Source organism: Eptesicus fuscus, chromosome 19 (assembly GCF_027574615.1).
Source record: "Eptesicus fuscus isolate TK198812 chromosome 19, DD_ASM_mEF_20220401, whole genome shotgun sequence".
Taxonomy (NCBI): Eukaryota; Metazoa; Chordata; class Mammalia; order Chiroptera; family Vespertilionidae; genus Eptesicus; species Eptesicus fuscus.
In genome coordinates, this window is record NC_072491.1 from 18,428,795 (window position 1) to 18,456,039 (window position 27,245).

Sequence of the window (27,245 nt, forward strand, 5' to 3'; positions counted from 1 at the left end):
AAATCTGTAATTTCCATTTACTTCTGCTGGGGAAGCGATTTTACTTTTGTGTCAGCTGTTGCATTGAATCTTTTGAGCATTGTAGAGAAGAAAGAGCATGGTGTGTGAAATAAGAAAGAGTTGGAAGTGCTGATCCTGGCTACTTGCTTTTTGGTCATGAACTACTAAATAGCTCTGGTGGGAAAGGGGTGGTTGTGGGTGAGTGGAGGAATTGAGCAAAAAAGAAAAAAAAAAGAGAACTCATGGACATAGACAGCAGTATGATGATTGAAGGGAGGGGTGGTTGGTGGAGGTGAAAGAGAGCACAGAGGGGATACATGGTGATGGTAAAAACAAAAAAATAAAGGTTCATTTCAAATATATAATAATTAAATTACTCTAGCACTGGCACAGGAGTGGACAAATAGACTATTATAATAGAATAGAGGTTCCACAACCATGCCTATGTACACATGAGCAATCAATAAGGATAGGTTAGCTATTTGAATCAGTTATAAAATAATGGATTATTAAAAATTAATGTTGATGTAACAAGAACAGCAACAACCAATACTTATTGTACACTTACTATGTTCCAGCATTGTTCCAAATGTTAAAATACATCCATCTATAGACTCAGTCTCATAATAGTCATATGATGTAGGTAGTATTTTTAGCACCCTTTTACAGAAGATAAAACTGAGGCACAGGCACAGAAAAGTTAAATAACTTGATGATTCCTAGGCAGGGATTTCAACCCAGGAAGTTTGGATTCACTGTCCATGCTTTAGCCACTATTCTAGATAGCTGTCTCAGAGTACATTGACTCTTACTAAACAGAAAAATAAAATTAGGTCCTTATTTTAAACCATATACAAAAATAACCTTCGGGTTAATTGTGTTCTTTTTTTAAAAAAAACAAAACAAACATAATCTAATATTTCTGGTCACTGGTATCAGGTGGGTGGTGACTAACTTCTTAATGTGATTTTAAAAACTCTAGATTTCTTGGAATCTCGTATTCATATCAGGCTCTTCAATTTTAATTTGAGTTTTCCCATTTCCCATGTTCAATATCTTACAGAAGAAATATACTTTCCTTACCAAGAATTGTTAACTATTATATCATAGGAAGAAAATAAAGAATTGATGGAACATGCATCAACCACATCAGAATAGAACCTGCCATCTGGAAGCATGAATACTGGTGGGAGCAGATAAGAGGGACTGCTGAAAAAGGGTATTTTTGACACAGAATATTGAGCAACACATGCATTAAAGCTCTTGGGGCATATTAGCTATATGTCAGGGTGCCTCTTTGCTTAATTAAATTTATTTGGGTGACATTGATTAATAACATTATATAAGTCTCAAGTGTATAATCTGTTATATCATCTGTACTTTGCATTGTGTGCTCACCACCCAAAGCTTAGTTTCCTTCTATATTTGACCCCCTTTACTCTTTCGGTCTCCCCATATCCTCCTTCACCTCTGGTAATTACCATTAGTATATTGTCAGTCTATGAGTTAGATTGTTCATTTGTTGCTTTCTGTTTTATATCCCATACATGAGTGAAGTTATATGGTTCTTGTCCTTTTCTGTCCAATTTGCTTAGCATGGTGTTCTCAAGTTCTATTCATGTCACAAATGGCAGTATTTTATCCTTTCTTATGCCTGAGTAGTATTCCACCTTATATATACATACATACCATATATTCTTTATTCAGATGCTTCTCGAATATCCATTCTGGCAGGAAACAAGAAGTAATATCCAATGACATAGAGTCTGAAAATAAGGGTGCATACCTAGAAATACATAAATTCATCTCTACCTCTCAATCAGTTGGAATAAAATGGATAATGATCCTGTGAATTCAAGATGCCAACATTGAGATGGATAATGTTTCAGTGAATAAAAATATTTTAAAATTTACTTTTGTTTACATTTATATTACTTTGTATATTAAAAGTCTCTCTGGCACAACTGAACTCTGGAGTTTTGGCATTTCCTCATCTCTTTCACATTCACCTCCATGGATTTTCACTTAGTACCTTACTTATAATGTTTCCCTCTACCCTAAGGATAATACTGGAGTTTAAATAAGCAGTGTACAGACAGGAAATTCAATCTTTCCTTGACTCTTTCACAAAAATTTATGGGAGTTCAAGAACATAAACTTCCATGATTAAATTAAAACCTTTTACCCTTTCTAGTATATAGCTGCAAATTCCTGGGAGCCTTGCTCTCATCTGTCACAAACAGCTGTTCCCCATGTCATTCTGTTCTGAACAATGTAAAGTCATACCCTTCCTGCTCCTAACACATTGCGGTAGGCCTGAGGAATGGAACATTTCTTCCATGATAATTGCTTTTTTTTTAACAATCTATTCACACAACTTCTTCCTTGGGTGGTGTTGGTAGAGTAGGAAAAAAGGGAACTAAGTGGACAAAGCATGTGTGTACGGGGAGGGGACTGTGGATCTATATGTTATGTGGGCATGTATGTGTATGCTTTCTTCTCAGTTCACCAAAGTTAACATTTCTGCCACCCTTCTCCCTACATAAAAGTTGGCAAAGAAGAGAGAGTAAAAGCAAGGGCCTGGAAACACACCTAAATTTTCTTAAAAAAAACATAAATATTTTTTACTTGCTATATGAAAAACAAGATTCTTTTTTTTTTTTTAACGTGGCTTCCTATAAACATAGTGATATTTAGCCCTGCACCACAGTCAGTTTTGAGATCTTAGGTCTACCTGTTGAGCTTTATGTTCTACTTGAGAATCATTCTGGGAAATAAGAGGCTGGGAACCCAGCTAGATGGAAGGAAATGTCTGTTCCCAAACTCCACTCATCTCATGTTTTTATTTTTGTGAAGTATTTTATTATTGTTTAGTTTTAATGGATTTCAATAGAACTGTAGAAAATAGAAAATAATATGGATTTTTTTTATAGGGATCAAATTGTACAACTGGTATGCTGGATTATAAGAACTTGGTTTCAAATGCTCTTAAATTGCCCACTTTCAAATCTCCTGTCAAAACCATAGGACTGGAGGCAAAGAATGGTTGTAAATTTTAACTTGCATTGCAAATATCTGTTTAAAGTCAATATCACATCTTTGAAGAACAGAATTTACCATAGGGATGTTGGTAGCCTAAAAGTGATATAAATAACCAGTTTTAAAGATACTTCATATCCTAAGTGACTAAGAAAGTAAGCAGCCACCATTTTTAAGGAATCTTAAGGAATAGTGGTGTGGTCATCTTATTACACCAGCCAGGCTGAGGTTATGACTTTGAGTATTGTTCTATTATTATTATCTTGTTACTTTATGTACAGTAAGTGCTTTCTGTAAAGCAGCCAACCATATCTACCAACTCCCTCAACATTTATGCCTGTCATCACAGCAAATCCTGGGGATCTACGAGAACATCACTAGCGGTTATTTCACTCATGTTTTCTGTCAACCATATTGCAATATCAGTGCTAATGGCATTTCTTTATTCAATTTTTATTTTTTAAAAAAAAGAAGAACAGTTTTGGGAATTTAGATTCTAGAAACATCATTCCTAAAACAATGGGTGTTTTGAAATGGTGAATCTGATTGTAGGTGTTTCACAGGGTGCATTTCCTCAGTCACATTGTCCATGCTGCTGTTAAGCATATCGAGCTTTTAAATTTGGGTTATTGTGTTTTCCAATTCTAAAATTTCCATTTGGTTGTCCTTTATACCTCTGTTTATTTGCTGAGACTTTATTTTTTAAAATTGTTTCAAGTATGTTTGTAATTGCCTGTTGAAGCATTTTTGTGATGGTTACTTTATAATCTTTGTGAGATAATTCTGACACCTCTTTCATCTCGATGTTGGCACTTACTGTCTTTCTTCATTCAGTTTGAAATCTTTCCGGCTCTTGGTATACCAGTGAGCTTTGATGGAAATGTGGATATTTGGGGTATTATGTAATGAGAATCTGGATCTTATTTAAAACGTCTCCTTTAGCAAGCTTCCTGTGACACAGGAAGGACGAGTGCTACCTCATTACTGTTAGGTGGGAGTAGAAGTACAGATTCCCACTTGGCCTCTGTTGTCACCTTGTTGCTGCTGAATGGAATTCTAGCTCCCTACCAGGTCTCCACTGACATACCATGACAGCTGTCTTACTTCATTATTGGTGGCAAGGTTAAAATCTTGACTCTGTATTAGGTCTCCTCTGATAATCACCTCACAGGGTAGAGAGTGGGGTAACTTGGTTGCTGCTGATTAATTCAGGCTCCACATGTGGTCTCCACTGACACTGTGAGGAACTGGGAGCCTTGTTACTACCAATGGGGATGAACATCCCAGCCTTCTACTTAGCCTTCTGTGACACCATCCTGGGGCCAGGCTTGAGGCACTTTATTACAGTCTGTCTAGGGTTGAAGTCTAGACTTCCCAGTGGGCCTTTGTTTTTATGAGTGAGGTGTGGCACAGGATTTCTTCTATTGTGTTTGGCTGTAACAGCACAGTTATGTTCTAAGGGTTTTCTGTCCTGCTAAACTGCCTTCTTGTCCTTTGGCTAGAGAGAGCAGGCTTTTTGTCTTGTTTGTTTGTTTTTGTCTATGCCCATTGTTGTTGTTGGGTTATCAACTTCATTGGCTCAAAGTCTGGGATAGGACTCAAAAAGATATTCCAGTGTACTCACCATCATATTGATTCTGGGTTTCTTGCTAGTCTGCCATCTTCTCTTGGTCTTTCAGAATCTTCTTACATTTGTTTTATGTATAGTGTCCAAGATTTTTATTTTACTTAGCAGGGAAATGTACAAAATTATGTCTAAAGTACCTTCCTGGAAGCAGAAGTCCCTCCAAAGGCATTTTTGGTATTCTTTTTATAACAAAACATGAAACACTTTTCATCAGAAGTCCCACACTTCTTGATTATGAAAAAAACACCTCCTTCATGAACTTCAGTGCTCCCTATAATGTTGAAAAAACTATTTGCCTCAAAAAGATAATATTAAGAGAAAATATTTTGGAAGATCTCTTTACTCATGTTGAGAGTATCAACTCAATCACATCCTTTTTAAGCCATCATGTTCCTATTTGAATTCTCTTACAGACACCACACTGCTCTTTTCTGAGGCATCTTGGTTTGAGCTTAGAGTCCTTGGTTTCAATGTCATGTTTATATTCAAACTGCTAGAGGCAAGGAGTTTCTAGTCTTCATTGTAATAAGTGTGACCAGTATAGTGCTAACAATACAAATTTATGGAAAGGGGTAAATATTTTGGTAGATATTTGGAGAAATCTAGCACGCTATATGGTGAGGAAAATTTTGGATTTAGATGCTATATTTTATATAAAGGTGACCCACAGGCCTACTTCTGGACCATTTATTCTGCCTTATTAGTTTTCATTTGTTCATATGTATGGTTTCTTGTTTGTTTGTTTTTGATAGAATGAGCCATAGTATTTGGAGATCTTATTCTTCCATATAAGCATCAAAATGTTTGTGAAGTTTCTCTGAAAAATTTTTGCAGACTTTAAAAAAATTGCTATTGTATTGAATTTAAATATGGTATGTTTATTTAGGTCTTTTTTATGATAGTTCCCAAAGTGCTTAAACATTTCCTTTATAAATTCTTTATTCATTAGATTACCTAGTTATAGTTTTTTATTTCTATAATGTGATAGTATATTTACAGACTTGATGGGTTTTCTTATTCCTTCCAATACTTCATTGTGTTTTAAAATGATCATACCATTGTACCTTCCCCTGCAATTATCATAATCCTTTCTTATTTATCTTTCTGCATTTATTAGGATGTTCAGTATTACTATGCTGACTAGTAATAGAGAAAATGGAAATTCTTATGTTGTTCCAGTTCTTACAGGGAATATACTGTAACTGTTGGTTTTTATTTGATCATCTTAACAAGTCAAGTAAATTCTTTCACTTCTAGTTTTCTATGAATTTAGTTATAAATATGTATTGACCTTTATCAATTACAGTTTTTTCATTTATACAGATGCCAACTCAACCATCTTATATTTTTTTCATTTTAGGTTATTAATGCTGTGAATTGCATTAATAAGTTTTGTGATGTTGAAAAATCTTGGATTGTTTGAATACATACTACATTGGATCAAAGATTTTTGGAAGTTTAAAATGTTCATAAATTAAAATTAAACATATCTATACTTTCTCCCCTCTATTGTTTATCCATTTCTATTTTATTTTTATTGATGAGAGAGAGAGACAGACAGAGAGAGAGAGAGAGAGAGAGAGAGAGAGAGAGAGAGAGAGAGAGAGAGAGAGGAAGAGAGGTAGGGGGTAGAGAGAGAGGTTGATTTTTGTTGTTCTACTTATTTATGTATTCATTGGTTGATTCTTTTATGTTCCCTGACTAGAGATCGAACCTGCAATCTTGGCATATTGGGACAGTGCTCTAACCAACTGAGATACCTGGCCAGGATCCATTCATTTTTAGACTCAAGGTTATACTAGCTTCATAAAATGAGTTGGGCAATTTTTTCCTCCTATTTTTCTGGAACTTGTCTGAGAAAGGGATTATCTGTTCTTAAAAGTTTCATGGCACTCAACTGCAAAACCATGTGGGACCAAGTTTTGGTCATTTTTGGAGGGGGAGTTATTGATTTCCATATCCAGTTTTTTAGTCTGATTCATCTATTCAAGTATCATATTTCTTCTTGGGTTTCTCTTGGCATCTTATATTTTTCCAGAAATGTATCCATTTAAGCTAGGTTTTCAAATGTCTTGGCATATAGTTTTTAATAATATTCTATTATTTTAAAAAATCTCTCTTTCATCTATAGTTATTTTTTCTAAATTTTAAAAAGCAATATTTTCAGTCTTTTCTGTGTTATTAATCTATTTAATGAATTATCATTTAGTTTGTGTTAACCATCTTTATTATAAACTAGGAGCCCAGTGTGTGAAATTGCACAGCCCCGCCCACCTACCCTCCACCCTGCCTTGATACTTGAACCTCTCCACACAGAGCTCCAGCATGCCTGGCCCAGCCCCCGACCCCTCTGGCCTTCTCTGGCCACTTCAAGCCCCACCCTCAGTCCCTTGAGTCACCTCAGGTTGGTCCTGCCTTCTCCGGACACCTCCCCGCTTCCACCCTGTCTCTGGAGCAACGCGGTGGCTCCGCCCCATCATGACCCTGGAGGAAAGCGTGGAAGCCTCTCGCCTGCTGCGCTGTGCTCCTTCCCCTGGCAGATGGGCGAGCGGTGGGTGGCGAAGGACGGGTGAGGGGGCACTACAGGCTCTCACCTCACCCTCCCTGGCATGGGATGGTCCCGCCTCTTCTAGGCACCTCCCCACTTCCACCCGGAGACAGACAGAGCAATGCCCCGCTTCGCACGTGCAGGCAACCTCCTGCGATCGGTAGTTACTCCTTACGCAGTCCCGACCATTAGCATATTAGCTCTTTATTATTATGACTAGTGGCCCTGCACACGAATCCGTGCACGAGTAGCTCTCTGCTGTACTGTAGCTCACTGCCCCGCCTTCCTATAGCTCTGCCCTACTCATAGCTCACTGCCCCGCCCTCCTGTAGCTCTCTGCAGCTTATAGCTCGCTTCCTCGCCCTCCTGCTGATCGGTCGTTACTGTTACAGCATAATGACCATTTGCATATTACCTCTTTACTATATAGGATAAGCTTTATGTAACTAATTTCTGGCCTTATCTTTGTTTTTCTTCTTCATTTTCTTATATTTGGTTTATTATGTTGCCATTTTTCTAATTTATGGCTGGATGTGTACTTTGGTTATTTTATATCTTTCTTATTTTAAATAGATTATTTAAAGCACTAAATATTTTTCTAAGTATAATGTAAGCTTTGTCCCAAATTTTGACATTTAGTGCTTTCATTGTCATTCAGTCTGAAGTATATTATAATTTCCACATTATGTTCTCTTTATTCCAAGATTCGTTGTATGTTTTCAGATTCCATATACATACCCATATCTTTATCTGTCTATACATATATGATTTTAAAAGTTATTCCATTATAATTGATTTTAAATTTATTGTGTTGTGGTTAGAAAATATAGTTTGTATGCTAATAATTACTTGGTATTTGTTGAAGCTTCTTTTGTGCCTTAGTTTCTTTGGTGCTAGTTAGTTTTTGTGAATGCTCCATGTTTGCTAAAAATATATTTTCTCTCTTTTTGGAGTGTAAATATCAATATTTATTGTTCAATGTAATTGACTATGTTTTTCTATTTTTTTATATTTCTAGTTGCTTTAAACTATCAGTTTTGGAAGGAATGGATTAAAATCTGCAACTACAAATTTCTCCATTGTTCTTTTAATTGATACATACATGCACACACACACAGATATATGTGTGTGTGTATATATATTTACACATACATATTTACATACATCCTATATAATAAAAGCTTAATATGCTAAGTGTCCGGTCAGCCATTCAACCAATCAAAGTGTAATATGCTAATGATATGCTAAGGCCGCTCAACCACTCGCTATGATGTGCACTGACCACCAGGGGCAGACGCTTTGACTGGTAGGTTAGCTTGCTGCTGGGGTCTGGCCAATGGGGACTGAGCGAGACAAGCTGGACATGCCCTGGAGCCTTCCTGCAGTCCCGCCCTGGCTGGCCAACATCCTGCATCCCTCTCCTGCCCTGATCGTGCACCAGTAGGGTCCCTCGGCCTGGCCTTCACCCTCTCACAATCCGGGACCCCTCAAGGGATGTCGGAGAGCTGGTTTCAGCCTGATCCCACAGGTCAGGCCAAGGGACCCCTCTGGTGCACAAATTTGTGCACCGGGCCTCTAGTATACATATACATATACATATACATATACATATACATATACATATACACATACACATACACACACACATACACACATACATACATGTGAGAAAGAGAGAGAGAGAGAGAGAGAGAGAATATTCTTAGTGCCTTATTCTTTTTCCCAGTACATATGTTCTTTGTACATGTGTGAGGGTCAGGAGGCATTATTATGGCAAAAGGTATAGAAACTTACAAGTTTAATAATAATTGTACTCAGGCATTTTTCTTTCTTTTTAAAGAAATATATATATTTATTGTGTTTTAGAGAGGAAGGGAGAGGGATAGAGAGATACAAATATCAATGAAAGAGGCACATCATTGATTGGCTGTCTCCTGCATGGCCCCTACTAGGGATTGAGCCTGCAACCCGGCATGTGCCCTGACGGTGAATTGAACCAATAATCAAATTGAGATCTCCTGGTTCATAGGTCTAAGCTCAACCACTGAGCAACTGTGGCTGGGCTTTCTTTTTTTTTTTTTTTCCTTTGCTTAATCCCATCACTCACCTAGCCCCCATCCCCCACCCTTCTAACATCCTTCAGTCAGTTCTCAATATCCATGAGTCTGTCTCCATTTATACCTCTCTCTCTCTCTTTTTTTCTCTCTCTCTTTTTGTAACATTATGAATGAATAGTCTTTTTAGACATAACTGGTTTTACTTTTATGGTCATTTCTGAGTCTTTATGTCACTTAACCTACCAGCAGCATTTGACAAAGTTGAATAATTCCTTCCCCTTGCAACAGTCTCTTCAATTGCCTTCCAGGATACTTTTTGCTCCTATTTTCCTAGCTATTCCTCCAAGTCTCTTTTTGTTGCCTCTTCCTGACCTGTAAAGTTTGGACTGTCCCAGGGCTCAGTTCTTATAATTCTTCTCTATTCTACTTTTTATATAATGTGATTAAGTCCTATGGGTCTAAATAATGTTTATATGGTAATTACCCCTGAATTTATTTTTTACTTGGTTGAATCATATAAAATTTCTGACACTTGACCGTTTTTTTCTTTTTTTCACACTTGACTATTTTTTTTATATATATAAACATGGTAATTTTATGACTCAATGATTCAATCTAAAATCTATATATCTATACTATATGTTTCTATCTATCTATCTATCTATCTATCTATCTATCTATCTACCCATCATCTATCTATACTCACATCCCCTGGAATGTATATTTCCTTTCTTCTCCCATAGCAATTTATCAGCAAATCCTGTCAACTCTACCTGTAAAATCTCTCTCATATTTAATCACTCCTCACCAGCCAACCTTAAGCTGTTGTGATAGTCTCCTGACTGCTCTTCCTACATTCACCCTTCCCCCATTATGGTCTCAACACAGCAGTCAGTTATCCTTTTAACACAGGACAGCTTATCAGTCCTTGAGTCAAATTCTTTAGCTGTTCCAAAATCCTGCCCACAGCCTATCACACATGACATGTTCTGACCCCTTCCACCTCTTGGAGTTCATCTCTTTCTTCCCTTTTTGCTCTTCAGCTATAATGGCTAATGTTCCTCTAACTTTTCCAAAGCATTCCCACCTTGGGGATTTACCTCTCAGGCTCCTCTGCCTGGGGCACTTCTCTCCCAGATATTTTTGGCTCAGTCCTTTATGCTTTTAATGACACCCTATCAGAGAAGCCTCCCTGACACTTCTATATAAAATAGCATCCCTCACTATCCCTCATTGTCCTTTTATCCTGTTATTTTCTTTTTCATGGTACGTATCAGAAACTAAAATGTTATGAATTCATTTGTTTATATATTTATTTTATGTCTCCTATAACTAGAAATAAGCCATATGCACTGCATATTTATGTCTGTTTTTTATTTCTAGCATAAAATCATACCTGACACACAGTACACACTCAACATTCGTTGAATGAATGTATGAAAGAATTAATGATCTAATTATAGAGATGGGGACTTTTTTTTATGTTCAAGTTGTCACTACTTGTTCATTCATAGGCCAGGCCTCTCTGCAGGTTAAACTCTTTATCATTTTGTACACTACTATCAGGTATTTCTGAATTCATTTTACTTTTTGACAAACAAATGTCCCAGGCTCTTCATGACTTTTTCTGCCTTGAATATGGAATTATATATTCTATAAGAAGTCTTTTTTAAAAAATTAATTATTTCTAAAAAAATAAGTAAGTACTAGTTTAAAAAAACAAAACAATCACTTTTGAGATTTTTGGCAAAATTTCTTTTTCTTTCTTTAATTTACGAGCACCATGTCTTCATTTATTTGTAGTATAGAAAAGTCAGTGTCAGTGGTTTGCTTTCTTAATAGTCAGATAAATATCAATATTTATATATAAAATAAAAGTCAAATAAATATGTCAGATAATTTAATGAGAGTAAAAGTAAGGAAAGGCCAGAGACTTTAGAAACATATTCCAAAATATTTAACTGGAAAAAATTTTATAGGTCCACAACAGTGTCTGGGCTTCATGGAAATAAATTTATAAAAAAAAGAAAACTAATGCATTTGGGTACTAACAAATTTTAGTTATACTTTTATGTTATTTTATATTTGAATATGTCTTTACCACCGTTTTGTGTTGTGAATAATTGCCATATGGACGAAACACAGGCCCTTTTTTTCTGGGAAACTTGATAGAGAGTAGTAACCAATAAAATCACCAAATGCAGGGAATGCTTTTGCCAAAATTCAAACAGATGACCAGATTCTGGGACTTCTTACTTGGACTGGATGATGCAGAGCCAGTAATTCATTCTTAATGAACTGCTCAAGGGATTCCCAGGAATTTAACTGCTTCAGATTTACAATTTTCTGGGGAGCCAATAATACTAGAGGCTGCTACTTAATGTGACTCATTAGTGCTTGCATGTAAGCAGGAGAAACCCCGTCTGAGACTATTTTGCTGTCAGGTTCATGCAGGAGTACTGGTGTTCTGGAGCATTTGGGGCTCACTTTCAATCTGCCTTGGGGCAAGGCATTCTGAGAATTTCTCACTGAAGCTGCTTCTTCCCATCCCCTTCTCTTGGGCTGCCATTTTATCCTGAAAGCTGGGAAGTAACATACTCCTTTCACTAGGTCTTATCTGACTTTCTCCTCCATCTCTCAGGGCCTCATTCAGCTTGGCTGAGCTGGAACTCTGGGGAATGCAGCAAAGTGGCAAACACACTCCTGTGTGTGGCCATATAGCCTCCAGGCCTGGGCCATTGCTGACCCCCTCTGGGTTCCTTAAGCCAAAGGTTTGCTGATTAACTCTGATACTTTTCCTGCTCTTCAGTGGATTTTTCTTGGATTTTCTTAGAATTGTTTATTTAATATCTTTTCCTCCCAACCACTTTTTCACATAAAATCAAACAAAAACAAACAAGCCAAAAACCCCACCAATAACCAAAACATCCCTTGTTAGCATTTTTTTCACCTTTCTGTGAGAGGAAAGTAGTAGTGATGGGAGAGAAGTGCAACAACTCCATACATCTACTTTTTCAGCTCAAAACTGTGATGTGATGTGTGTGTGTGTGTGTGTGTGTGTGTGTGTGTGTGTCTGTCTATGGCTCCAACAAGCCTTGTAGCCTTGAATAATATCATGGTGTATGTCAGCCTTCTCATTTCTTCATATTGGACAGTCATCTTCCCCTAAACATTTACTACCTAAAGTCTGATCTAAGTAAGGTCTGGTAGTATCAGCTTCATCTAGAAGCTTGAAGAAAAGTAAGATCTCACGTTTTGCCCTAGACCTACAAAATCCCATCATTACTTTCTGAGTCTATAACCATCATTCTCTGGTCATAATGTTATTCTTCTTTTCCAGCCTCAGCTACTCTGGAGATGTTCCTGATGTTGACATAGTTGTAATTATTGTAAGGCTTCTCTCTGACTTCTCACTATAGAACTTTAGAATTCCTTGAAAATGCTTCAACACATACCTGAAGGACGATGGATAATGGGCCAGGCCGTGCTTTTTTTCAAAAAAATATATTTTTATTGATTTCAGAGAGGAAAGGAGAGGGAGAGAGAGATAAAGACATCAATGATGAGAGAGAATCATTGATCGGCTGCTACCTGCACACACCCCACTGGGGATCAACCCCACATGTGTCCTGACCAGTAATTGAACCATGACCTGCTGGTTCATAGGTTGATGCTCAACCACTGAGCCATGCCAGTTGGGTCCAGTTGAGTAGCTGTTGTACATTGAATTGTACCTCCCTCTCCCTTTCCCAAAAGATATGTTGAATTCCTTACCCCTAGTAGCTGTGACTGTGACTTTATTTGGAGATGAGGTCCTTGCAGATATAGTCAAGTTAGAGTGAGGTCCAACTGAATTAAGATAAGCCCTAATCCAATGACTGGTATCCTAATAAGAAGAGGGAAATTTGAACATAACACAGAGGAGACACACTGGTGAAAATGGAGATGTGAAGATGGAGATAGAGAATAAAACATGTCTACAAGCCAAGGAATGCCCAGGACCAATGGCAACCACCAGAAGCTACTATGGGTAAAGCATGGGACAGATTCTCACTTACAGCCTCCAGAAAAACCAATCTGCTAAAACCTGGATTTCCAAATTCTAGCCTCCAGAACTCTTGAGAGAATACATTTCTGTTGTTTAAGCCACTCAGTTTGTGGTATTTTGTTACGACCGTCATAGAAAGCTAGTACAGTAACTTTCCTTGGATCTGACTTATATCTGCATAAAATGCTACTTGAAGGAAGAATCGGCTCACTTGTAAAATGCTTAGAAACCATGATTATCTTCCACTGGCGGTGTGGTGGCAGGGAAGCAGAGGGGCAAAAATTACTCTTTGCCTCTGAATAAATTTTTTTCTTTTTTTTTAAAATATATTTTATTGCTTTTTTACAGGGAGGAAGAGAGAGGGACAGAAAGTTAGAAACATCGATGAGAGAGAAACACCGATCAGCTGCCTCCTGCACACTCCCCACCGGGGATGTGCCCGCAACCAAGGTACATGCCCTTGACCGGAATCGAACCTGGGACCCTTGAGTCTGCAGGCTGACGCTCCATCCACTGAGCCAAACCAGTTTCGGCAAATTTTTTTATTTACTAGAGTAGCAGTGTGCTCTATGTATTCTACAGCACTTCTGGTAATGTATTTTTTTTTTTTTTTTTGATAAGTCTTAGTTACCATTTCCTTTCCTTTCTCATGTGGACCAATCTTTTTGCAGCTTGGACAAATTATCATTTCAGTGGAACTGCAGTATACTTTATTCACACCGTTCACCTTCACAAACACCACGGCTAATGAACCAAGGAAGTGCCTGGACTCTTCTTCCTTTCAAATGAGTGTTTACCTAAGTAGTACAGTGCCTGGGACTAAGCAGGGACTATACCATTAATTCCAGACTGTTTTGGGGTCACTTCTCGATGTATTTTACCATAAGGCCTATCATGGTCTCATGGAAATAAAACCAGTAGGTCTGCCTTCCATTCCTGTCCCCTAAGATATGCCTGGAATGCCCTTTTCACATCTTACTAGAAATCACTGGGGAAAAAAATTGAGAAGGTATGTAAAACTTTTTTGTGTGTGACAAATGAATAAAGGTCAGTTGCTGTTTTATTTGGAAGGAAAAAGTAGACAGCATTATTGTATAAGCTCATTAAGGGCTGAGTATCAATTCCAAATCCAGGAAGTCATAGTTTCCTACTGGTATTGGCTAAAAAGCAGTAAACGGATTAGTAGAGCTAATTGGGTCATTTAATATGATTGGTTTTACTCTTTTTAATTAAGGGTACATTTATTTTCTTAATAATATTTCAACAACAATTATAGTTTAAATAAACATGTGAAAGAATGTGGACACTTATTCAAAAGAGATGCTCACAGCATTGTTTTATATTTGTGAAATTTATAGCTGTGTTCAGTGGATTCCAGTGGGATTTAGAGAGTTTATTTCCTTTTTGGTTTTAATTAGAAATCCCTAGTGGGATTGTGGATAGCTATACAAACTAGAGGAATGGGTATGTTTTGATTATATAGGATGTTAGTGATTTTTTTTTTAAAATAGCGTTTCAGTGATGTTATGGTGTTAGCTTAGTTTTTTTTTTTTTTTTTTTAAGAATAGTGGAAATAAAACCAAATATTTAGTTAAAGTCACTTCTAATGTTATAAAAGTATGTGCTTATTGATAAAGTTAAATTTTCTCTAGGAAAAACCCTCTAATTTCTGTGTTTTGACTGCGTATCAGTGTAAGATCAGGCCATGAGAAACTCCAAATAAACAGATGGTGAGCAGAAGCAAGACAGAGGGGGAAAGGCCTTGGAATAGATTAACTATTTCCTGAGATTTTCTAGGAGGGAGAACATAGAATCCGTTTTTGATTTTTCAGTTAAGTATAAGAATATATCTGAGTCACTCCATCTTCTACCTCCAAAAACCATCAGCTCTGTAAATTCAGCTATGAAATTGAGGGTCCTCAGTAATTGGTGGCTATACTAGGGTTCCAACAGAAACTTTGTTCCTGCATAGTTTTTATCTCACTCTGCAACTTCTCAATAGATGACTGATGATAGCCCATGTTTTCCCTCCTTCATCCTGAAATCCACAGTGATTGCCTAAAGTACAACACCTTATGATCTGTCTCCTCTTGAGCTCTCACATTTTTGTTCTCCTTGGGCCAACTCTTAACAAAGTTGACTGCCAACTTCCTCTACTTACCCCACCCTGTCTCCATTATTAGCCCTTACCCATCTCAACCTTTAGGCCACAATTCCATTGTAAAAAAAACTTTCTTAGCTATTGACCTTTTCCTTCTCTTATTTCATTGACTTAACCTTAATCTAGAATCATAAGTAAGGGATCTTAACAGTCAATATACCTCACCTTCTCTTATATAATGACTAGAGGCCCGATGCACGAAATTCGTACAAGAGTAGGCCTTTGCAGCCACGGCTGCTTGGATTCCCTCCATCGCAGCCATGAGTGGCTGCCTTGATCCCTTGGCTGCAGCCCTGGCTTTGCCCTGGAAGGACGTCCAGAAGGACGTCTGGTCTAATTAGCATATTATGCTTTTATTATTATAGATATGTTGAAGCTTTCAACACTGCATTAGAACACTGTATTGGTATCTGTATGACATATGCCTTTCACATTTGTTAATATCATTGTTATTATCTATAATAATAAAAACATAATATGCTAATTAAACCACACGTCCTTCCAGACGACCTTTAGGATGAAGCTGAGGCTATGAAGCCTGGGTCCCAGGTACCAGAGGGAAGCCGGTGCTGGCAGCTGGGGGAAGGAAGGTCTACTCTTGCATGAATTTCGTGCATTGGGCCTCTAGTTTACAATATTACTTTATTATATCCTAGATTATTTTTATGAAGACATCATTTAGTAACAGAAATACATCTGATAGTGTTGTGACAACATTAATTCATCTATCAATTACATTTATTGAGCATATGCTATGTGTTAATCATTATTCTAGGTAGTGGGAGTTAAACTATAAACAAAGTAGAAAAAAATCCCACCCTTAATGGACTTTACATTCTTGTGGTGGAAGATAGAGTCTAAATGTATGTAGGTGATTTATATAATGGTTTGTGATGGTGCTGAAAATTCAATCAGTGAAGGGGGAGACAATGCAGAGAGTTGTATGTTCTATTATGGGGTTTGGGGTAGGTCTGGTGGTGAAATCAAGGTTTTGGAATATACTGGAACAGAATCAAAGAAATATATGCCCTCTTGACTTAAGTTTTGCTAATGAAGAAAGATAACCACATAAATCCCTCTATTTTATTTTCTTCCTTTAGATAGGAACAATGTAAAATTGTAGCTGAGGGTAATGTAAGGCAATGATGGTTTTGCCCTGACTGCTACTCTCATTACCTTCATTTTTCTTTGAGAACCTCATTTATCAAAATGGCATGACTCACCCATTGACACAGCAACCACTAGTTAAATTAATTTAAATTTTGCATTTCTTCATTTTTAAGACCTAATTTCCTTACTTGGAAGCAAAAAGTGTTTAATCAAGGCTGCACATAAGAGAAAAAACAAGAAGCCAAAGGCACCTAAGGTTGCCTGGGTCTCAGCTCAAATACCCATATATTGGACATTTGTAGGAGAGAGTGACAGCTTGGAAACCCCTTTACTGTGGGAGACTAGAGAGGGAGTTGGGGCTGGTAACTAGGAAAACTTATCTGTTGGCTATAGACCAGTTCTCTCTACTTTTCCTAACACAGTGGTACTTTATTTCGAAATTAGGAAGAAAATTCTTCAATTACGTAAGAGTGATTAAATAAGGGAAATAATGTTCCTCAGTTATTTTTAACTTGTGTTTGTATATACACATCATAGTTTGGAAAGGATGCATATGTTAAATTTCTTCTGGCATCTTCCTGCTTCTCCTATAATTTCTCTTTCTGTTCCCAACTCTCTTCCTCTCGCTGTTGTTGTTTTGCCTCTCCCTGTTTTTAATGTTGTTGTTATTTAGGGTTCCATTAACAGGGCTTTAGTTGTCACCTAAATGGTGATAGTCTAATCTCTCCACACTTCACCACTCTGATCACTGGGCAAGTAATATTCCACTTGTATATCATGTGGTACCTCAAATGCCTTGGGTATGGAAATAAACTTAAGCACCTTTGCTCTACAATTTGCTTTCTCTATTTCACCATCCATTCCATCTCCCAAGCCAGATACTCAAAGTCATTTTAGATTGATCCTTTTTAAAAATAATTAATCCTTCCCTGATATTGCCAGTTTTATGTCCCAATAATATTTTAGGTTTTTTCCTCTCTATTCCTATAGCTGTACCATAATTTAAATCTTATATCCTTTCTTCCCTCAACTCCTTTCATCCTCTACATTTCTGCTGGAGAGATCTTTAAAAATGTAAATCTGGATTTTTTAAAAACTTGTTAGAATTCTCAAGAATGAGTGATACCTATAGAGAATTTATTATGTGTACCACATCCTATATAAAACAAAATTCTAAAGATATTTCAAAAGGTTGCAGTAAAATATTATATTATATTTAAAAAGGGACACAGAAGCATTTTAACATATTTGATACAATTATAAGGTTGCCTAAGGCTAACCTAATTTGAATTGGAGTGTGATGATAAGCAACAGAAAGATATCCATAGAAATAGCATCAGGGAAATTCAAGAGAAAGCCTCTAACTGATAGGCAGAGTCTAGGGATGGGGACTAGGCAATATAGGCCACCAGGGAAGGTTGTCAGCAGGTAGCTGGCTTTCCTCCCACACCATGAAAAACTGGCAAGAGCAAGTCACGGCCCAGCCTTAGAGAACCCAAACTGGGTTAAGGGTCAGATGTGGATTCCTATAAGCTAGCACAGGATAAAAGCTGACCTTGGTAGCAAGTCTGACTTGTTTATGAGTCTCAGTGGGTTTTAAACTAGAATTCAGTTCCCCCAACCCCCCAACCTGGAGCCTGGGGAAGGATATGCATCTGGAAATCAAGACAATGAACAAATATTTTTTAAGTACCTACTCTGTGCCAAGGACTGTACTAAGTACTGGGAATACAGTAGAGACAATCCAGATGCGAACTCCTAGGCCACAATGCTTATTGTCTAATGATAAACCAATAATGACATTAAACCAATGAGTGCTGCTAAAAAGATTGTAGGGTGCTAAGAAAGTAGCATAAAGACTGTGGGAGCAAGAGACCCAGACAGGACATTACAGAAAAGTCAAGAGTAAAGCAAGCATGCTCAGCACTAGGGACCTTATTGAGGGAACATATTTCCTGCTATCAGAGGACATTAGAGCAGAAGCTGAGAGAGGACTGGGTAGGAGCTTGGCATGGGGCATGGCTGTAGATTCTGTGGGACTACTTGATCAGGTGGGGCTGAAGAGCTCTCCGCTGATCTAGCTCGTTCAGCCCTGGGTGGACAAGATCCTCCCCAGGACAATATGACACTGAGAATTGCTCTCTTGGATTATGTTTGAGGGGTTCTCGGTTACTGTGCTTTCTCTCATGAACATGCTGTCATTTAAAAGTTTTTTTCTTGGCCTGGCCAGCATGGCTCAGTGGTTGAGCATCGACCTAAGAACAAGGAGGTCACAGTTCAATTCCCATTCAGGGCACATGCCTGGGTTGCAGGCTCGATCCCCAGTGTGGGGTGTGCAGGAAGCAGACAATCAACAATTCTCTCATCATTGATGTTTCTATCTCTCCTTTCCTCTCTGAAATCAATAAAAAAATATTAAGTTTTTTCTCTTTTACTAATGCTTCTTCTCAGCACTGTGGCTACCATATTTGCAAATAATCAGCAAGGGTCAGCCTACTGGACTGTCCAGTTGAGAAATCTGTCCTTTTTCATCTTTAATATGTAACTTGGGCCCTTACAGCCTCAGGCATCCCTAACACATGTATAATTCTCTAGAATTATAAATAAGTCGTATTCAACGCCAATTAACATCATCATCAAAAATATTGAGAATGGCACACATCTCATGCACGCAGCAAGCACTGACTGTACAAAGTACTTTCAACTGGAATCCACCCAGCTCAAATGACTTCATGCAGAGAAAATAAATACCAGTGAGCAAGCTGCTTGATCTGGGTAGAGTATATTTTTTTCTTTTCTTTTTTTTTCTCCAGCAGACCTCAGCGTGAAATATTTGTTATAATGAAAAGTGTACAGGACTTGGTATATTTTTTCTATGCCACTCTTGATTTTGAAAGTCAACCAGTCCAAGTCAGATCACCTAGCATTTTTATGTTAGAGATAGTAGCCCTGTCCCTTTGCCTTCCTCTGGAGGGAAAAGATGAAATGTGATATTGCAGTCATTTGTACTAAGCACGTTCCTGCTGAAAGGCCTTTCTTTGTGTAGGTGCTTTGAGTCTCCGAGAAAGGTATCCATTGTTTGTCTCTACTATTTGAAGATGACCTCACCGATAGAGTTGTATCCCCAAGTGACTGAAATGGCTGTGGTCTGGGAGGCATGGGGGAGGCTTTTCTGTGGTTTGGGGTGAGGGCCTGTTTGCAGGGCCTGGCATTTGTAGAGCCACCTTTCTTCAGGCTGCTTGTCAAGATGAGTTGGCTCATATCTGTTAGCTGCACACCAGGTTCCTCTGTTGGCGGGTGTTCTATTCCAGAATTCCATAGTTATCAAGAAATGGACTATGTCAACACAAGGTTTTATTGTGTTTCAAGGCACTTTGGGGCCTCTGACAGCTGCTCTCACTTTTTTAGAGCAAACTGCTGCTGAAGGTTTGGCAAAGGTTAATTTTTAAATGGATTCTGAGCTGCTATATGTGGCATCTCCCTTGGTATTTGAATCATTCAGCACATAACCCCATCGTTAGATCACTTTTTTTTTTTGGATGAAATTTTTGTTGGTCACCTTTAAAGCTGCATCAATCACTTGGTAATGGAAAAAAAGTCAATGTAATGATCTGCTTTGAAAATAAACAGTATAACTTGACTTTGGCATCGAGAGCCTATTATCATGTGGTAACATCATTCTGTTCCAATGACATTATCTGCTAAGGATATTATGATGGTGGAAAATATTTCAATTTTGTTATCGAAACAATGAAGTTGTGATATTTAATTATGGAGAAGAATGTTTAATTTGGGGAATCTGGTATGTTGACTGTCACAGTTTACTCATCAGAAGCCTGGGCGATGCTAATCAAATTGGAACAGAATATTATTTAGTGACCCACCCACGTTATTGATTCAACATTTTTCCTCATTTTCCTAAGTTTTAGCCTTTGAAATTTGAGTTTTTCCATTAAGTTTGCTGATTAACAAATAATTATTGAGCTCAATTGATGCACTGAGGTAGTAAGAAGTAGAAAGGGGATAAGAAATGGAGAACAGCATCTGTGGTCAGTTTTTGTTTTTGGGGGATGTGAAACCTGTATGAACGACACAGCAAGAAAAGTATTTCTAAGTTGAAATGTTAAACTAGGGGAAGTGCATTCTCTCTCTCTCTCTCTCTCTCTCCACTAACACACACACACACACACACACACACACAGTATGTTGAGGAAATCTACACTAATAAAAGAGAAACATGCAAATTAACCATCCCTCTGCTACACCCACCAGCCAATCAGGAGCAAGTATGCAAATTAACCCAACTAATATGGTGGCTGCCACAGAGCTGGAGCAAGCAGGAGGCTTGGGTTGCCCCCGGCGATGGAGGAAGCCAAGCTTCCCACCCGCCCTGGCCAGCCCTGGCCTCTGCTCAAGGCTACAAAGTTTCAATTATAGAAGATAAATAAATCCCAGATTCCTGCTTCCAGCCGGCCCTGGCCTCCGCTCAAGGAGGCACTGAAAAAAAAAAAAGAAAAAGAAAAAAAGCCCCTTACCCAGGCTGGCCACACCCCCATGAGGTGAGGGCCCCACTGGGGGGCTTGGCCAGCCTGCAAACAACCATCAGCCCTCACCCAGGCTGGCCAGGCACCCCAGTGGGGACCCCCACCCTGAAGGGGGTGTGGCCAGCCTGCAAACAGCCCTCAACCCCTCACCCAGGATGGCCACACCCCCATGGCCCGATCCCTGTAAACGGGCAGTCAAACATCCCTCAAGGGGTCCCAGATTGGAGAGGGTGCAGGCTGGGCTGAGGGACACACACCCCCCCATGCATGAATTTTATGCACCAGGCCTCTAGTTTAAAATAAAAATGAATAGCCCCATGATTACAATGCTTAGACTATTATGTGATGAATAAAGCTTGCCCTTAAAATGGTAGAGAAGGTGACACTGGGATAAGATTAAAAAGGCAATATAGGCTACTTCCTATTCTACAGTAACTTACTTTATTGCAGACAATCAGTTGTGCCATCCTACCTTCATAAATGGCCTTCAGTTATAGCCATTTGCTAGCCAAGAAACAGGTGAGCCCCTTTTGCTTAGTAGCTACTAAGGGTCAGACATCATGCCTGATCCAAAGGGAATGTGGAAATGGATAAGACACACATTGTCCTCAAGGAGCACTCCATCTCATGGAAGACAGACACAACAAAACGATGCTTGGTGTTTACATGGGTCAGGGATGGGAAAGAGGCCACTAAAAGTGAGGAAAGGGTCAGAAGGCTACACCATACTTAACCCTGGCTCAGGGGTACATTAGCAAGAACTGGTTAATCAGAAAAACAGAAAACCTACCATTCCTGAGCTGGAGGAAACTGAAGAAGCATAGAGTACACCCTAATTTGACAATGAAGCAAGGTGGTGGCAGAGCTCGGACCCGAGTCCATTCTCCTGACCAGCGTTTTATCTACTACATAATGTTCTTTCCAAAGTCCTATTTGCAGTTTGGGATTAAGGAGTTTGGGATTCTACTGTGAAAGGAGTTGCAGGGTGAGACTTGGTCTACCTGACAGTTTCCCTTGGTCACAAGTCCCTGTGTGAAATCTTTATTTCCTTTTCGTTTATCTGAAGGTAAAGGATAGATTCTAGGAGGTAACCTGACTAATGGCAGGCTGTTTCTGCAGCTGGGCCAGAGATGCTCAGGACTCTGGTTTTGGCTGCTGAAACATTCTGAGTCACTACTTGGAGTGCCCCCAGATTCACGAAAGTGCCGCAGGGACCACGAAGCAGAGCCTTTGTATACACGGAGGTTGGGAAGAATATATGGGCTGTATTGAGTGCTACCACCAAACTCACATGGGAGCTGTGTCTCCAACAGAATATAAGAAAACTAAAACGCCTTTTGTTTCTGGCAGGGGGCCACGGTCAGCCTCAAGTCTGGTGACAGTAAACTGTGAAGAAAAGTAGCCTAGGCTACATTTGAGCCGTCACTGAGCGACTTGGGAATCGATGGGAATATCACCTTTCTGGCTTGCACTCCTCTACTTCAGCCCAGTGCCTTTGGTAAGCTCTTTTAGTATACACGGCAAGCTGAAAGCTCTTCTTTCATGGACTTTTTAGGTAGAATGTGTATCTGAACACAACCATTCAAGGAATGGTTTTAGATAACCCAAATGTTAGGGGGATGGTGAGTAAACGTTAGTGTTGTTACATTTTATTTTATTATTTATTTTATTCCTTTATTTCATTATTTTCAATCACCATTTATCCCCCCATACCCTCTTACACCTCCCCCTCCCCCACATGCAATCACCACACTGTGGTCTGTGTCCATGAATTCTCTTTTTTTGCTCAATCCCTCAACTCCTCTCACCCCACCCCCAGCAGAGCTGTCTGCCTGTTCTCTCTGAGTCTGTTTCTATAGTTTCCATGGGGTCCTCTGTCAATGACTTCAGATAGGAGTGGTCTCTGCAGGGGATGAGCTGGTACCTCTGAAACTGACTGTGTTAGGCAAGGCCACGAGCAGCAAGGCTGTCTGCCCCCAGGCTGCATTGATCTCACCCCAGCTCACAGGGACAGCGGGGATGCAGCCCAACCTGAAGCTATTGATGACAGCCAAGGGGCCATCACAGCAGATCTCAAACATGGCCTTGAAGGCGTTGGTTTCTTCAGCCAGGCTATCTGTGTCTGGGCGTACCTCAGCCAGTCCTCCACGCTCCATAGCTCATAGTTCCAGTTGTTGCCATTGCAGTTCACTGAGGTCCCTGTGGTACTGCCTTTCCTGCTGCTCCAGCATCTCTGTCTCTGCCCGGGCTGCCTCCAGGGCCACAGCTGCCCTTTCTCGGTTCTTCTCCACCTCCTCCAGCTCCTGGACCAGCCTCACTTCCTCCAGCCCCACCTCCTCCAGTGTCTCCCTCGCGTCCTCACCTAATCCATCCCTGGTCTCCTCCAAACAGTATCTGTAGTTCTGACTGTCAGATTCTGAGATCCTGAGCTGGGTGTCCAGCTGCTTCGACACTGTCAGTACAGTCCTGGCACAGGGTGTGGTCCAGCTCTTCTTTATTGGATAGGATGTCACAAAGGCCCCTCGTGGCCCTCTGAGAGTCCTTGCAGAAGCCAGCTTCTCGAACAGGGTGAAGTTGCTAGGACCATTCCCAGACTTCCGCCATCAACAGGGATGGTCTAGCCGGGTTTGAATCTGGTCCAGGGCACACGCCTGGGTTGTGGGCTCAATCCCTGGGGGCGCATGGGGGCGGGGGCATGCAGGAGGCAGCCGACCAACGATTCTCTCTCATCATAAATGCTTCTCTCTCTCCCTTTCCCTTCCTCTCTGAAACCAACAAAAATACATTTAAATAAGTAAAAAAAGAATGGCTAGTCATTTTGGGGAGAGGCTCAGGCAAAAGCCAGACACCAGGGGGATGATCAGGGGCCCCTCAAAGGCCTCTGGGCTCCACAGGCTCCTAGTCATGCTTGAGGGTGAGCCTTTGGAAGATATACTCACCCAGCCCAGCCTGAGGGCCGGCAGCCATGGAGGTGAGCCAGGTGCGGCCCATCTTCCTAATGAGTTTCACCTCCTCGCCCAGGAAGTGGTTCTGCAGGAAGTTACAGAGATGAGGGTGTTTGGGTAGAACCAGGGCCTGCAGCTCCAAAGGGCCTGGTTCAGGTTCCTCTCCAAGGCCATGGCAGTTTCCATGTTGTCCTGAGTGTCAGCCTACTCATCCTGGGAGGCTTCAGCATGTCCTGGAGAGAATGCGGCCACTGCGCTGGTTTTGTATCTTTAAGATGCTCAGCGCCCTCGAGCTTCTTCTCCACCAACTCGAGAAAGAAGTGGCCCACGCCCTCCAGAGCCACATCCTAGTGGTGGAAACAGAAGCCCAGAGAGAGGTAGGTGTGGAGCCCGCAGAAGCGGGGTGGCCAGGCGGGTGACGGGGCCTCCACCTCGGTGGTGGGAGGTGTTGTTACATTTTAAAGGGAAGCTTTACTTTGTTCATTCTCTATGACTTCATTTCAAAAATACACAAATTCACAGAATTGTTTCTACCAATTAAAGAGCCCCAATCACAAGCCAAAGCAACCAAAGCTGATCAGGAAGGCACGTACATCACTGGTGATTCTGTATAGGAAACAAAAGGAGGAATAAATATAGGTCTGCTTACTGCAAGCTCATCTCCTGTCACCTCATGGCTTCATGACACAGAAAACAGCATATAGGTCAAAAATGCCTTGGAAAAGTACACATTCTTTAAATATAAAATATGTGGCTTTTACTCCAGTCAGCACCATTTTTATATTAATGCTGAATGTGTTACATTCACACTATGTAGGAGGCAGCAAGCTGAAAGTAAGGAGTGTGAGTCAGACCCATGAGGATGAGGATCCATTTCAGGCCCCGGGAAGGTTACTTAATCTTTTTGAATCTCAGTTTTCTCATTGGCAAAAGGAGAAATTTGTTCACGTAAAAGTCTTGGCATTCTGCTTGCTGCATGATGGGCATTCCGTAAATGTTAGTCTACTTTTTCTTTTCAATCCCTGTCAAAATAAACTAGTGGAGACATGATTTTGGAAATTCTCATTAACTACTCATTTTTTTTTCCATATCCAACAATAGCACTCTTACTCTTAGGTCTCCCGGTGGGTGTATCTCAACTTTATTATAAAATTGTAACAGAGAGAAATGGTGCCAGAGGACCAGTTTAGAAGGAAGGCCTCAAGAGAGACTGTTGGTCTCATCTGAGAAGAAAAGGAAAATCAGTCAAGGGCAAAGTTGGGGAGAGGAAGAAGCCAAGACACATGTCTTTCCCCTTTGTGATGTCAATCAGCTTTCCAAAGGCAGGGCCATTCCATCTTTATCAAAACTGGGGTGCACTTGAAAGTAAAAAAGGACAGGGAGAAATGCCAAGTCAGATGGGATGCTGGGAGAACTGACATACATCTGGACCGTCCGGAGCAGACAAGGACGTATGGTCACCTTGTCTATACGAAGCCCGTGGGCCTCAAACAGCGTATCACATAGACCTCAGCCAGAATCCCCACTGGGTGCCTAAAGGTTAAATACACCATGATCACTTATGCAACCTCCCTGAGCCTCAACTTATGTATTCATGGAAAGGGGTTCATGAAAGCTATGCCTCAGGGCTGTTCTAATGATCAAAGAAATAGCATCTAAAGTACTTAGTACAAGCTGGTGAGTAATAAATAGGGATTGTTATTTTAAATGCATGAGGTGTACGAAAGCCTGCATGGAAAGGGCCTGAGAATAAGGGCCCAAAGGGAGAGAATGTCCCCTCTCATTGACTTCAACTTTACAGAGGTTGGAATCCGAGGCAGAGAGAGAGAGAGAGAGAGAGAGAGAGAGAGAGAGAGAGAGAGAGAGAGAGAGAGAGAGAGAGGAAATTTACCAGCATCTTACGCTCGGTGCTGTTAATTTTGGACTTCATTAGCTACCTTTAAGAAGTATTTTTGCCAGATATGTTATTGTCATGTATTTTTACCTAATCAGTAACATGTTTCTCTAAAAAAAACTGGATAAAACAGGGATCAAGAGGAAGTAGATGTGTTTGGGGGAAGAATATTAGCCGCACAGGTGGGTGCTGGCAGTGAATTTGCACAGGGCAGGAAAGCTCAGCTGCAAAGGTTTGGGGTAAATTGGTTCTCCTTCCCCGAGAAGTATAACTGGCTATGCAGGTTCTGGAGCTTCCTGCCAAGGAGAAGAGCAGCAATCCCTTCCTTTGCCCATCCCTCCCACCCTTAGGAAGAACGCTTTCCATCTATAGATAAATAAGCATACACACCACACACATACATATATGCTTACTTTGATTCATTCCTCAAACCACCGAAGCAGCACTTCATCTTGGAATAAATGCCACTTACACCTGCTTAGTATAAATGTTGTGTCCTCAGACATCATCATTCTGAAACACATTAGTTGTAAAATAACGGGGCTCCTGAATATTTTGTCGTGCACGATTATTCAGTTATCAGAACGTGTCTTCACCTTTGTTGTATCTATATCAGCAAAGCAGCAGAGGAGGTTCAAGGCTGGAATGTTCTATTTGCTTTTGTGGACAAAAATTGGACTATGAATATTTACCGAAATGAGATTGCAATACAGTTGAAACGAGGAAGAACCACATAGGCTGGATGAGGTTCTTCAGCCTTTGACCTATTCACTGACATTTTTTTCTTAAATCCAAACCCCTTATATAGACCTTTTCTGAGGGTGGTTTCTAACTGCCTTTTAAGAAATGGTCTTGTTCTTGATTTCATTTCATTATTTTTAACAAACAACATACTTTTACTAGTTTTTCATTTCAAGTGTATTTCTAAGAGCACATGATCTCACTCATCTAGGGGAAATAATGAACAACATAGACTGATGAACAAGAACAGACCCAGAAACAAGGAGGCATGGATCAGACTGTCGGGCCTCGGGGGGAGGGTAGGGAAGGGTGGGGATAAAGGGAGAGATCAACCAAAGGACTTGTGTGCAGACATATGAGCCCAACCAGTGGTTAAGGACAACAGGGGGGTGGGGGCATGTGTGGGGAGGGGGGTGGGATGGAAATGGGGGGACGAGGACAAATATGTGATACCTTAATCAATAAAGAAATTAAAAAAAAAAGAACAAATTAACATGTATATTTATATCTTCATTGAGACTTTATGTATTA

The 27,245-nt window shown here is 39.9% G+C and overlaps 1 pseudogene; it reads right to left on the bottom strand.

The window, feature by feature from the left end:
- LOC114232084 (beclin-2-like) overlaps positions 1-25,066 on the bottom strand; it is a 68,405-nt pseudogene extending 43,339 nt beyond the window's left edge.
- Between the last annotated feature and the right edge of the window lie 2,179 nt (positions 25,067-27,245).